Source organism: Salvia hispanica, unplaced genomic scaffold (genome assembly GCF_023119035.1).
Source record: "Salvia hispanica cultivar TCC Black 2014 unplaced genomic scaffold, UniMelb_Shisp_WGS_1.0 HiC_scaffold_624, whole genome shotgun sequence".
In the NCBI taxonomy this organism is placed as follows: domain Eukaryota; kingdom Viridiplantae; phylum Streptophyta; class Magnoliopsida; order Lamiales; family Lamiaceae; genus Salvia; species Salvia hispanica.
In genome coordinates, this window is record NW_025952382.1 from 4,570 (window position 1) to 20,586 (window position 16,017).

A 16,017-nucleotide genomic window follows, 5' to 3' on the forward strand; every position below is an offset into this window, starting at 1 on the left:
TCAAGTTAGATTGCATCCTGGTCTTCTTGCCATCCTTTCTACGTCGGTTTAATTTGTCATCTGATTCCCTTATTACTCTCTTCCTTTAAGTCCTGCTTTATCTCATCAACTTACCCCGTTAGTAAATCTACAAATATTCATGGTACATTTGGTAACTGATTGACTTGTGTTTCATTTTCCAGTCTCTAAGATGAGTTCCATGAACTTAAATACCAACCACGGTCATGGAGAGCTTGGCATGAAAGCTGTTAAATCGGAGCAACATATCGGAAGATTGACTGTTTTAAGGGCTTCTAACAATGAGTGCTCTCCAATTGATGATTCAGGCTTTTGCTCGACATCATCAATGTCTCCTGCCCCTATTTGTCGACAGTTCTGGAGAGCTGGAGACTATGAGGACAGGCTTATTTCTAAGCCAGCATGTCAAAGTACTTTTCCATCTATATTTTAAGTTGGTCTTAGTTTCAAATCGTCATAACACTAAAATGTGAACTGCAAAAGGTTTCAAACTTGTGCAGTTGCATGCATAGTTAGGGTGTAATAGCCCATGAATGTCATTGAAGTTGAAGATAATGTAGTCTTTTTAAAGATTAAGCATCCTCAGCGTAGGACTGTAGGTTCTGAATTAATTTGACCTGCTATATTTAAGCATCTTCACTTATGAAATATATCTTTCTGCTGTTTTCACAAGTAATAATTTTATTTGTATTGTTCTTGTATTCCATGTCTCATTTATGGATAGATACAAAATGGGGCCACCTTTGTTGTCGTGGATAAGACCTCAAATCCTAGGGATGGAACTACAGCTTTGTTAATTCAAGGTATTTAATATCTCAAACTCAGACTTATGAAAATAATAGTAACTTGATGTCTAAGTTCACACCTTGCCCTTGATAAGTATGAGTGATACGTCAATGTGTCATTTTACTTCTCTTATTAGATAATGGTGGTGGAATGAACCCTGAAGCAATGCGGCGTTGCATTAGTTTTGGGTTTTCTGATAAGCATTCAAAAACTGCAATAGGACAGTGTGAGTATAAAAATTTATTTTATTTCTTCACTTGAAAGTAAGATATTGACTTGAAGCTTTTCAGATGGGAATGGGTTTAAGACCAGTTCTATGAGACTCGGGGCTGATGTTGTGGTCTTCAGCCGCTCCATGGTGGACAGGTTTCTTTGCTTTCTTTGTTTAAGAGTTATTTTTAGTATATCTTTTACATGGACACTCTTCATTTGTTGGTTTATTTGTCCAAAAAATTTCGCGTACACTTTTTGTATTATGTATATTTGTTTTTTCTACCCTTGAAACAGATCTTATGGTTTTACTACTAGTTTCCTGAAGGGATTGGATCTAGTCTACTTATCTAGATACAAGTTTCTAGGAAATGGTGTTAGTAGGAATCTAATTTTAATATACTGCCCATTTATTAGATAATGAAAAATAAAAACCGAAAAAATGGATACAAGTCTTTCCTAAGACTCAACAAAGTTAAAACTTAGACTAAAGTCTAATTTGGTCCTCATTTGCCCTAAAAAATTTTTTTTGGTCCCATACATTAAGTTTGTGACCTTTGGTCCCTAACATCTTTTTTTGGTACCTTTTGCTCCCAAACAAGGTCACAAACTCAATGTATAAGACCCGAAAAGAATTTTATGGAAAATGTACGAATAACATTGGACTTTAGTCATAGATTATAATCAAGTTATTAAATTTATTAAACATTTTGACTGTTAATTTTAACAGAACCAAAACAAAACAATATGTTTGGGACCAAAAGTTACAAAACAATATGTTAGGGACCAAAAGGTCACAAACATAATGTATGGGACCAAAAAGAATTTTAGGGCAAAAAGTAAGGGACCAAAATTGGACTTTAGTCTTAAACTTAAAACTAAAAATACAATTCAAATACTTCATTAAACAGATAGAAAAATTTCATTGAAGTTACTCTTTTTTTTCAGATACACTGAACCATCCTGAGACCCTGTCACAATCTTCTCTTTAGATTCCTTGCTCCTCACTGATTTGTTAGGGTAAAGGTGGATGAACAAAACGAAAGTAACAAAAGGTATATGAAAACAGAAAAATATATAACTGAAAACGGATCCTCAAAAAGGCCAATAATCCCACATGATAATCCTTTAAAACCTCAAGGAAGGATATATAAGGATACATTATGAAGTCTCAAACTTGGAAAAAAACTAATCGTAGAAGACTATTTACTCAAGACTGTTAAAGTAAAAGGTAAACTAAGTAACTAGAAATAAACATTAATTTCAACCAAAACTAATCTTCAACCTATCTTCCAGCTAGTGGTAATCTACGCTAGTTTTATTGTAAACTGATAATTTTGTGAATGTATTTATTTATTTTTTGTTTAGTTTTCAATATTCAAATTGGTAAGTAATAAATTATTTAGAGAAGCTAGGATATGCCATCTTCATGCATACTTGGCATTGCACTCTGTGCTGATTCTGACTATATGATTTGTTCACTATTTTTTTCTCGACTCAGGAAATCGACGCAAAGTGTAGGTTTGCTATCTTATACATTTTTAACGCAAACAGGCCAGGATAGAATAGTTGTCCCAATGGTGAGTCTTTATTTCCAGTTAAAAGTTGGACTACATAATATAAATGTTTAAAGGATTTCTAGTTGTAGAGATTCTTTTGGCAGAAAATTCGTTGGAATTATATGTTAATAAAATTAAATAATTTTCCTTTTATTGTCTTCAATGAATTGTGAAGGATGTTTTTATTAAAATCCTTAGTTCAGGATTCAATATTGAAATAGCCATAACTAATAGTGATTATTCTGAAATTCAACATCCTATAAGAAATATTTAGTTTTATTCTGAAATCACTTTATAAGAAATATTTAGTTTTATTTCTACACTTGTATTTGTCTTTGGATGTCCTATAATCATGCTGAAACTTTACCTGGCACAAACTGACAAACTTGGAAACAATTCGAAGACATAATTTTCTTTTTAACTTTCTCTATTATACATAAACATACTCCTTTATCAAGACTCCAATTGTATTACTTTTTATTCATGGTGCTTATTTTTCGGATTAATATGTGCTAAACATACTTTAATGATCTGGTTCCTCTGCAATGCAGGTTGATTATGAGTTTGATTCACATACAAGTACATGGAATTCATTACACGATGAACAACATCTAAATAAAAATCTTTCCATCCTCTTAGAGTGGTCTCCGTTACTGACAGAAGCCGAACTTCTGAACCAAGTATGTAGAGTATCCAGGGAAATAATGCATCTCCATGCGTTTCATTGGTTAATACTTAATAGTATTACATCTTTAATGTTAAACCTGTTCATCTCCTTTTGTTTCTATCTTGCAGTTTGACGACATTGGCTCTCATGGTACCAAGATAATAGTCTACAATCTATGGCAGAATGATGATGGAAAATTGGAGCTCGATTTTGAGTCAGACCCAGAGGTTATTTGACTGCTACATTTTATGAATGGATTTATTGTTATGGTTTTGATAGAATTTATTGCAGTACAGTTCTCCTTTTTTTATTTGCATACTAGGTAATATTTTATATGATTTTCCTTGCATCCTCATTTGAGTTTTATATATCAGGATATTCGTATCTGTTGGGACACTGGAGAAAATGCCAAATTTTCCTCTAAGATGAAAGCAAGCGAACAGCATCTTGCTAATCGTTTAAGCATTCACTTGCGTAAGTTTGTGCCAGATATTTGTATTTGCACAAATCTGTAAATACTTGCAAAAAAAAAAAAAAAAAAGTGTAAATACTTGCTGATACTTGGCCTTCTATTTTATGCAGGCATATTTATCTATTTTATACTTGCAATATCCTGGGAACTTTTGCATAGTATTGCGTGGACAAATTGTTGAGTATCATAACATTGGAAGTGATCTCAAATTTCCGAATTCATACGGTATAAACCTCAAAATGTTGAGGTATGATTTTTATTTTCTTCAAACATGCATTTGAATGTTTAGATACAATTAACCAAGACTTCACCAGGAAAATGGTTTTGCATGGCCTTTTAACTGAGATATGGTATCCTAATTTTACTGATCGCAGGAATCGGTCATCACTACGATTGGCTTCCTGAAGGAAGCTCCAGCTGTGAATGTACATGGTTTTAATGTCTACCACAAGAATAGACTGATACTGGTGACTGCTTTTACTTAATTAATCAATCTTTAGATATTGTTCCTACCAGAAATAAAATTAAAATGAAAGCAAAGCTAGAGTGAGTTCTTCGTGAAACATATCAACCATTTTTTACTATTTCTTTCTTCTTATTTCCTCCACCCCCTTGGTAATTGCAACATTAAATTTAAAGACCATGCCATTGTGTACTTAAATTTGAGACCTTTGGCCTCCTCGTTAACCACTCTACTGCTAGGCCAACACAATACTTCTTTGTTTATTTCTGGCACTATAATATCTGTTAGGAAATTTGTGTTCCCCCACCCATTTCTTTGCCAACAATCTGTCCTGAATCCCTCTAGACTTTTTATAAGTTACAAAGCCATTGCGATATTCTTAATTCTTCCCAAGTAAAGAAAAGAAGGAATCAAAGATGAAATAAAGAACTATTGTTACTTTTATCTACCCACATTTTGAACCCATTTTTGTTTCTCTTTGCTGCAGCCATTTTGGCATGTTGTAACCTTTTCTGACAGCAGAGGCAGAGGAGTTGTAGGTAAGAATTCCATATATTTCCATATAAGTGTATATTTATTCTGAAATGTAAAAATTTGATGCTTAACAACTTCCTATTGGCATAACAGGGCTTTTGGAAGCAAACTTTATTAAGCCTACTCACAATAAACAGGATTTTGAGAAAACTCCAGTCTTCCAAAAGCTTGAAACCCGTCTAAAAGAAATGACACAAGAATACTGGTTAGTGATCAATTTACAGGCTTTTTTATAAATTGCAATGAATATTGTCCTGGATGGCTCATACCTTTGATGCTATAATTGCTTTGGCAGGGATTACCATTGTGGACTCATTGGCTATCAAGCTAAGAAAATCCCTCGACCAATGGCACATCAAGTTGCACCTACTCCTAAGTCAAATTGTGGACCTGGTATATATCAACCTGTCGTGCTGACTAGAGACTCCTCAAGTGCTTTTGGTGTAAGAGCATCATCGGCAGCTGGAGTTAAAAAAGATGCATCTGGAATCTCCTTGCCGTCCTTCCATAAGAGCACAGAGGGTAAGAACTCAGAATATATTGATGTCTGAGCCTTCGTCATATATTTGAATCTCATTACTGAAGTACGCCTGCTATGGTAAAAAACTCATTGTGAACTGACATTGCACAGAAGCAGCTCTCAAAAGGAAAAGACATGAGCAAGTTGTGGAGACTGGAAGGGTAAATAGGATGGGATGCACAAGGGTGAGATCTGTTGATAATGCTCACAGTGGAAATGTACAACAGGTGCTTTATCGTTTATGATCTTTGTAACAACTTCTAGAACCTATATAGACCATATCAGTGCAGTTTGGTCCTTGAATGCGATTAGATATCTTTAATCGCTTTGTGTTTCATATTTCGATAACAAAGCCTTCCCCGGGTTGTAAAACTTGATGCTATCTGTTATTTCCCCGATGCAGGTGCTATTTGTCCTGCCAGGGCATTCCAAGTAGACGGAGAAGCCGCTAAGATAATTCAAGATAACCGAAACCTCTGCGCCCGGTAAGTCTTCTATCATAGATCTAATGTACTTTGTTGTGACGTCCAAGGAGACTTTGAATTTTATCACATAATCAATGATATATCAAATTATGTGGTTGTGAGTTCAGAATTCTGTCTGTATCTCAGGTTCAAAGAATATGAAGCGATAGACGAAGAACTCAATCTCAAGGTATTTATGTTTTGTAATTTTGACATTTTGAATATTTTTTTAATCCTCTTGGTTTGTTGTGGATATGAAATTGCAGGGTTATGTGTTTTCTTTATTTCTCAAATTAGAGATCGACTTTATTTTTTTGCTTGTCTATGCAGATTACAAAACTCAAGGCAGAAATTGAAGAAGCACGTCAGAGTATGCTCGGATGCTTCTAGAATCCAAAGTGTTGGAGAAAGTGAAAGGAGAAGGGAAACAGGGAACTGAGACATGTCTGATCATTTTGCTGATATTTTTATCATGTGCTGTATTATCATGTGTTGTACTTGTAGGAATTAATCCAATAGGTGAGGTCCGGGCCAATTCCATGAATCTTTGGTCTAATCTATAATACTTCCTCCGTCTCTCACTCAAGATGTCCACATTCTTGAGTGGCTGGACATCTTGAATGGGATGAAAGGAGTACTCAGTAAATAGAAGACTTGGTGAAAGAATGAGCTCTAGTCTCCATTCTTGTAAATTTTTGTGAGAGAATGAACACTAGGAGGATTTCGAAAATTGCACCATCTCAACACTTGGGTTTCCCACACTTGGAGGATTTCGAAAATTGCACCATTTCAACACTTGGGTGTTTCTCTCTTTTCATGTCCAAGTTTTATTGGTATGTAGTATGATAGGATTTCTCCCACAAAAGATTGTATTTGGAGATAGGGTGCAAGTCAGAAGATTCGAAGAACGCGTGGAGAAATCGCAAGTCGGCCAATCTTTGTAGAATCTAAATTTATAAGTAATTCAATTTATAGAATTCATGTATTAAGGTTTATATTCTTTTATATGAATTAATTGCATTTTTTGACATGCATTCAATGTCTTTATGTGAACTTATTAAGCTAAATAATCACTTAAATATCAGTATTTCGTTTCAAAATCTACTGTTGCAAATTCGATCATATTTTTGCTTAGGGATATATGAAAGATTCTCGATTGGTTAAGATCTCATATGATAATTTTCAAAATTTATAAATTAATTCATGAAATTAAAATATAATCTAGAATGTAACTTCACAAGCAACAGCAGATCTGAAATAATTAGATTTTTAGGCCTCCCTCTTGGAACCAGAATATACCTAGGGTTTTTTTTTTTTAGGGTTTAGGATTTAGAGAGGTTTTCTAAGCATAATGTTTCTCTATATTTTGATTTTTTGTTCGTCTATCTGCGATCTAGATCAAATTTAATTTGGGAATTAACTTAAATTTTCGGAAGTCTTCTTATGAGATCCTTGAGAATTGGAGATCTTCAATAAATATAAAGCAACACACCTATCAAACTTCTTTACACCACGGTGACACAAATAGTGCTCGAATCAACCTACATCTCCATGATACTATCTAATATCATCCTGTTGAGATTCCTGTTTTTAGCCCTCCCATTTTTAAAATTTCTCGATCTCTCTTTTTGATATTGATTACACTTAAGTGCCTAGTAACTCTAGTCTCTAGAATAATCTTAAGACTACTCCATCATCCTCACTAATTAATTTCAAACCTCTAAGTCTTATTGATATAATATGTTAATTATTTTGTCTAGCACATTATTTCTCTCGATTCCATAGCTTACCACTTGATCATCTAATAGTTTGTCCGAAAATCATATGCATTATCCCACAATAATAGATAAAAATAATACCATAATATTATATCAGAAATATATAATTAAAAGAACATAATCAAATTCTAGAATTCTATCGTTTAGTTTTTTTTTAATATTTTCAAAAAAAATAAAATTGGCCCATTTCTCGATTTATGTTCTATCGTTAGTTACCCATAAAGAGCTACAAAATCAATAGTTTAAAATAATAGTAGCATAAATAAACTACTCCATCCAGGGTTTTAATCTATTAAAACTAGATTTAAATACACAAACGCGATAACAATATCATGCGTATGACATTTTATGTCATGGTTAGTCTATTTTTAGGTCATACTAACAAAGCATGACCTAAAATGATTTTAACATGACATTAAACCAAAATCTTTTAATATGACCTAAAAGTGTTTAATTATGACCTTACGTATATTTGGTTAATTATTGACCATTAGATCATCTAATCCTAGGCTAAGATTTGGCTCATTTAGGCTTAAACATCGTTTTTGATCATCTCCCACTCCATCTCCATAAAGATTTCTCATTTTACTTTTAGTATTCTACTAAAAATGCACATTTCTTGTTAGAAAAGTCTCTCACTTAATATAAATATTATATTTTATCTCTTCACTTAACATACAAAGAAACCTCCTAAATCGCTCGTCATTCCAGTAGCGTCTTTTCTGGACGAATAGTAGTTGACCAACCAAACTCGTCAATTCGGTCTTGAGTACTTCAGCCTTCTTTTTGCCTTGAACTTCTTTGACAAATTCGATAACTAATCCGGATTAAGAAATGTCTTTTGTTTCTATTTGAATGGGGTAAAGGTTAAAAAATTATCTTCGAATTGGGATAAGTCTGGACTATATATAGAGTATAACATAGCTTAGAATTTCGGATAAAATAGGATAAGTGTAGGGTTGAATTCTCCATTCTCCATTCTCCATTCTCCGACTCAGTGGCATGTTGAGCTGCTTCTGATATTCCTGCTGATTCACCAAGGGACTGGTGAGTTCGATATTCATCAATTTGGAGGACCGCTAAATTCCGTCAGTTTTCTAGTTTGGCTCGAATCTTTATATCTTTTGTACCAAAATATAATACTATAAAAACAAACACATCAAAATACTTATTACAAACTAAAATTAAATCCTACGATATTTGCAATCAGAATAGCTTAAGTCTAATCCTTAAAAAAATACTATAAATTTATGTTTCACTAAATTTCTTCTATCCACTTATTTTTATGCAAGTGCTCATACCACTAACTTTTTCTTCCTTATATATTTATTAAAAACTCGTGAGAAAGAAATAGGATTCTTATTAAGATGCGAAAGGAGCGTTGGACAATATTGTTAACCAAAAATTTTTTGCTTTTTATTCTAACCAATTATCACATTTACCTCAAAAATAACAATATTGTGAATAATCTCAAAACTCTCCCATTATGTTACTTTTGCTTTTTATTCAACCAATTATCACATTTCCATCTAAGAGGAGTATTGGTATAGATTTACTCTGTAAATGATCGTGAATTTCCGAAAAGTCAATTACAGATGAAAACTATATATTGTTTGGTATGTACTCAGCATAAGTTGGGTTTCGAATAATTTTTCTTGATTATCAAATGTTGAGTTGTATACTTCAATAGAACAGGACCATACTGCATATATGTATGATTGCTGCATAGAGTTGTCGACCTACATAGTATTGACCACACTATTTTTGTCATTGTATATACTCCACAATTAATAAATTCTCTTTTAAGTGGGACGGAAGGAGTATATAAATACTTAATTTGTCTCTTTTAAAGTAATGTCACGCTTTAAAGTTACTCATTTTTCTTTTTAGTACAATTTAAATTTTAAACTAATATTCCAAAAAATTTAAATATGGAATGCTCTATTTTAAATGGAACGAAGGAGGTACCTTTTTTAGTCTCATTTCAAATATTTCATTCAATTTCAAGAAATAATGATGGTCATTAATCATACAATTATTATTTAGCTAATTATCCTAAAATTGAATATTTTTTATATTCATAAAAAAGGTACTATGAACTATTTTCTTTTTAGTCTATTTCTAAAAAGGGTAAAGATAAATTGACAAAAATTGTATACACAAAATGCCCTCAAATTTTAAACCGATTTTTATTTAAGCCGGTTATCTCATTAACTATTATTTCAATACTAAATTACCCTTTTTATTATATTTATAAAGTAAATCACTATTAAATTATAAGAATTATATTTGGTATGAAACTATAAACAATCATGGCAATTAACACGTCCCATTATTTAGGCATTCAAAAATTAAATTTCTTCACTTGCAAAATTTTTTATCTAACTAATATTATCAATGAAAATTTGGAACTAATACCGTTAGATTTCTTCAATTTATATCTAACTATTATCATTTTAATGTGAAAAATACTCTTTTCTACATTATTCTCTCTCTTACTTTAATTTTTATTCACTTTAACTATTTTATATTATTTTTCCAAAACAAGTGTGAAAAAGAAGCATCGCTTATCTTGGGACAGAGAGAGTATCTAATTTTATTTCATATTTTTAGCACGAAATGTAGAATATAATAAGATCAATTAATTATCATTAATTAATTGGGTGATATTCCTAATAAAATTTAAGTTTATGTACATATAGTCATTTTCATAATTTAAACTAGAGAAACTGTTATCAGTTTAACTATTATAATTATTTATAATTAAACAATTTGACTCAAATAATCAATTTAGTTGTTATATGCCATAGCTAATTTCGTTTTATGAATTTCGTGTGAAGTTGGGTGATAACATTGAGAAATTAAATATATATACATGTAGTTTATAATTAAAACTTATTTAATAATAAATATTTGAACGAAATTACTATTATCAATTTAATTTAATTTTTAATATTATTCATATCTAATTTCGTTTGAAGATTTTACATGGAGATATATAGTATACTAGGAAATTGACTCAATAATAGTCATTTAGTTAAATGATAATATGGAGTGAGTAAGTATATATTCATATAGTACTTTTATAGTTTATAACTAATAATTATTTTAAAAAAACAACTGGATGCGAATGAAAATTATAAATTTTAATTTATTTTTTATTTGCACTATTCGTATTTAATTTATTTTTAGATTTTGTGTGAAGATGTAGAGTATACAAAGAAACCGATTTAATAAGCATAAATTATTTGAGTGATAGTATTAACAAATAAAATACTCGTATATATACATGTAGTAATTTTTATAGTAGTTTACAATCTGAAGAATTAATTTATAATAAAATAATTAGACATAGATGACTATTATAAATTTATTTTAATTTTCACTATTATATAGTACTATCTTATATAATTTTATTTCATGATTAGTGTAGAGTATAAAGTGAAATCGACTTAGTGGCCATTAGTTTAGGGTTATCATTGATCGACTTAATCGAATTGGCAGTGAGAAATTAGGTATTGCTAAATAATACATGTAGTCTTTTTATAATTACAATCATAAGATTCTTCAAAAATAAAATAATTAGACACAAATGATTATTATCAACTTATTTTATTTTTTACTATTACATGTAATATCTAATTTCGTTTCACGATTTTTATGTGAAGATGTAGAGTATACAATAAAAGCAACTTAATAATCATCAATTAGGTGGATGATATTAACAATGAGAAAGCAAGTGTACATACATGTAATCATTTTTATAACAATCTTAAGATTTATTTAAAAATAAAATAATTGGACGCGAATGACTATTATCAATTTAATTTATTTTTTCACTATATAATGTAGGGGTGGCAAATCGTGTGTCGTGTCGTTATCGTGTCGACGCGATAACAAGAAACATAACACGACCCGTTAAGAACACTACAAACACGAACATGAACACGACCTGCTACCCTCGAGACACGAACACGACAGAACCCATTAACGACACGAACCACTTCACGTCAACACGACACGATAACAACACATATATGACACGGCACAATAACGACACTATAATAATAATATTATAATATGTCACACATCAACTCTTCGACGTACACATTTGTATAAAGAAAACTTCTTTTTGTTCCATAAACAAAATTCATAAAAATAAAAACAACACCATCTCTACTTTTTCCTTTCTCTTACTTTACTTTCTCTCTTCATTAACCCACAAAACAACGCATATAATCATACACAATACAAAGCATATATCATAAATAATTTCATTTCGAAATGCATATGCCTCTCTGATCAATTTATTATCGTGACAAATCAGTCGGTATCGCCCGGAATTCCTCTATGACCGAAGGTCCCTCGTAATTGGACTCATAGGTCCTCCGTATTTGACCAGGTCCCTCTCGTAATTAGACTCATAGGTCCTCGTAATATTTTCGGATCCGAGCAAAACCGTCAGATCCTCTTTAGTCACATGATTCATGTACTTTTAATGCCATATGTAAAACATATTAATTCCATCAACTACATATTCATATTACATTCCATCAAAAAACCCCAAAACACTATATAAATATACCCCTTTCACAAATCATATATTCACATCACGCCCACTATATAATTTAAATATTACTCCAATAAAACATTAAATATATCAATTAAATATATATCCTTCTTTCCCCCCTCAATATCAAATAACCATAATCTTTCCCAAATATCACAAAATTTTTAAAATATTTTGGCTCAATATATAACAATGAACCATATTATCCATAAAAAATTAAAAAGTCGATTTATACATCCGTTTAAAAATTAATTTAACTAAGTTCGTTCAAAACCTTTACAATCTATGATTCATACTCTTCTTTTTCTTTGTTTTTTTTTCAAAACCCTTTTTTATTTTCTCCATAATGAAACAAAATTTTATTATTCTTTTTCTCCTTCCCCCCCCTCCCCCCCCGAGGAAATTGAATATACATAAAGTACTTCCCTTTGTCCACCTTTAACCATCGAGATAATAAAATTGAAAGCTATTGTTGAAGAGTAACTTTTGCTTAGTGTCCTTTTTTTTTATTATATGTTAATTAATTTTAGCTTCCCCCTTTTTAAAATATAAAACTCCCTTCATGATCAATTGAGTTTTTTTGAAGGGGAGTATATGGGTTCATGATCAATTGAGATTTTTTAGGGTAATTGAGAAATAAATAATATCAACCACTCATTTTTTTTAAAAGATTTCCCTTTTTTTGCCACACAAAAAATTTTTTGATTAATTTTTTTAAAAAGGGATAATGGTAATTTCGTGTTTTAATTAGGTTCTTCATCTTCACCAAAAACCCCCCAATCCATCTCCCCCGCCCTCCACCATCTCCGCCATCAAAGCCCTAAAATCCAGATCCTCTTTCCCCCCCAAAACCCGCCCCCGTGCCCTTTCCGATTCCCCTCCGCCCTGGGCCCCTTGGGACAAATCGCGCCGGGCTCAGCCCCGGGGTTGCCGCCCTCCCCACGGACCGCCGCCTCGCCACGGCTAATTGAATCGTTAGTTGACATGCTCGTTCTATGACATTGATAAATCTTTCTGAACTCCGACCCCCCGGCCCGGGAGCATTCTCAGCAAGGAAGGGGTGATCGATCGAATCCTCGTCAACAAATTCATAAACGGACGGGTGAATATTTTAAAACCGATTCAAAATCGTGAATAAAATCATGGGACCGGGATTCCGGGAAGGCGGGGGGATCGGGGGTGTCTACCGGCAAGGCCGTGCTCCTCCACCGAGGACCCCGGATTATCGGAAATTGATGTCGACGCGGCTCCCCCGTCCCCCGGGATTTTGCAGGTGGGGTGCTTAAAGGAAAATAAAGTGGTTTTGGGGGTTTCCCCGAGGGAGGGGCGAGGAGGGGGACCCGGGAAATTATTTGGCGCCGGGAGAATTTTGATGGAGATGAGATCGCGACCCGATGGGAAATTGCCGCCCCGGGGCCCTTTTATGCCCCCCGGCCCAAATCTGGGCCCGGGATTCCCCGAGCCCCGAGCCCGCGCTCTTTCTTGAAAGGCATCCGTTTCTCTCTGTCCGCCCCTCCCCAAGCCAATCCAAATTTGGAGTCGGGTTACCGTTTGCTATAACTTTTGTTTTACCCAATTTTTAGCTCGGGAGAAAAGTTTGGGTCCGTTAGGTGATTAGGTTTTTGTGAGTTGCAATTGTTTTTTTTTTTTCTTTATATCAATTATTGATTTAAAATTTTTTTGGAAATCAGTTTTTTGATTTTAAGATTAAACCCTGGTTTTAATTGTTTTTCCTTTGGAAATTAATTAAGTTTTGCCTTATTATCCACATAAATAATTTAAGGATTATATGTAAACGTTGTTGTTGACATAAATAATATCGTCTTGACATGAAAATATGTGTCGTTGACATTTTTTTTTGTAAATGTTATTGTTGACATAATAGTTGACATAAATAAAGTTTGTTGGACATTTTTGGCATAAATAACGTTTTTTTTGACATTTTCTTAATTAATTATAAGTGTTATTTGTTAGTTGTTTTTTTAATGAGTTGAATTCGATATTCCGATTTTGAATGTAATAAAGTGTTATTTTTATTGTTGACATTGATATTCTCGAATTTTGATATATGAATAGAAGTTTTTTGTTATTGTTAAAATTTTTAATCATTGTTGCTTCATATTCTGGATTGATATGTAAAGGTGTTTTTTTTTAGTTGTTAACTTTTTAATAAGTTGTTGAATTTTGATTTTCCCCATATTGACAGGGAATAAAGTGTTATTTGTTATTGTTGACATTTTTTTTAGTTTTAAAAGATTTTCCCCATTTTGAATTTGTGGTTATTTTTTTGGACATTTTTTACGAGTTGTTGATATTGATATTCGTATTGATAGGGAATTGAAATGTTTTTTTTGTTGTTGACATTTTAATACGATTTTCATTTTTCGATTTTGGGATAGGGAATAAAGGTTATTTGTTAGTTGTTGAATTTTAATTTGGGTTTTTGGTTTTGATATTCCCTTTGATAGTAATTGTAATTTTTTTGTTGTTTTTAATAAAAATTTTGCATTGATATTCTCAAATTTTATAGTAATTATGTGTTTTTTTTTGATTGTTGAAGATTTGAATTTTTAATGTTGAAATTTGAATATTTAAAAATATAATTTTTTTAGCTTTTTTAAAAGGGAAAGACAATTATACCAAAGGACATAAAGTATAGTTTTGGGCATTAAGAAACTTTGAATTAGTGGCTGAGATTGTATCACCTTATGTCCAAAACTTCCTAACAAGACCCTATATATATATATAGGGTCACTAATCCCAAAAAATTAACAAAAAGTAAAAATACCACATTAGGGCAACAAGAGGGTATAATTTCTTTTTTTTTAAATTTTTTAAATCATTTTTTAAAATTTTTTAAACTCTACGCAAAGTCTTCAAATCTTCAAATCTTCAACATTCAAATCTTCAAAATTCAACATTCATATCTTCAAATCTTCAAATCTTCCCTTCAAATCTTCAAATCTTCAACATTCTTCAAATCTCTTTTCATTCAAATCTTTAAATTTCAAATTTAAATCTTCAAAACTTCAACATTTTTTCAAATCTTTAAATCTTCAACATTCAAATATTCAACATTCAATATAATAAATTATAATTTACAAAATCAATACCGAGAATATCGAATGTCAACAACTCGATTAAAATGTCCCAAAAAAAATAACACATATCAATAGGAAAATGAAGTCAACAACCTATTAAAATGTCAACAACTAAAAAAAAATACCTATAATTCCCTATCAAAGAGAATATCAATTCAACAACTCTATTAAAATGTCCCAAATAAAAAATAACACTTATAATTCACATATCAATATCAAAATATCGAATGTCAACAACTCGTATTAAAATGTCAACAACGAACAAATAACACTTATAATTTACATATCAATACGAGAATATCGAATGTCAAAAACTCATTAAAATGTCAACAACACAAATAAAATTATAATTTCATATCAATACCAGAATATCAAGTCAACAACTCATATTAAAAAGTCAACAACTAAAAATAACACTTATAATTAAGTCAACGAAAATGTCAATAACAAACATTTATATAACTACGACAACAACAAAAATTTTTTACAAAAACGATGTCAACAACAAACTTTATTTAAAACTATTATGTCAACAATAACATTTCAAAATAATTAATGTCAACGAAAATATTTTAGTAACGACGTATATTATTTATTTCAACCCAAGTCAACAACAACATTTTACAAAAAATTTATGTCAACAACAAATATATTCATGTCAAGATAATTATTTATGTCAAATACGATGTCAACAAAATATTTTTAAATAATTTATGTCAACAACAAATATTTTCATGTCAATGATCGGGATAAAACAAAAATTTTTCAATTAATCAAGATTTTGGGCATGAAATATATTTTCAAAATTAAAATGATCCTTCGATAATGAATAGACTTAATGTGGGAAATGAAAAGTATTTACAACCTAGAAAAGG

General features: G+C 31.4%; 1 pseudogene; it reads left to right on the forward strand.

Annotated features, from left to right (window-relative positions):
• Positions 1-547: 547 nt before the first annotated feature.
• LOC125199677 lies at positions 548-6,256 on the forward strand (annotated as a pseudogene).
• The last annotated feature ends 9,761 nt before the right edge of the window (positions 6,257-16,017 follow it).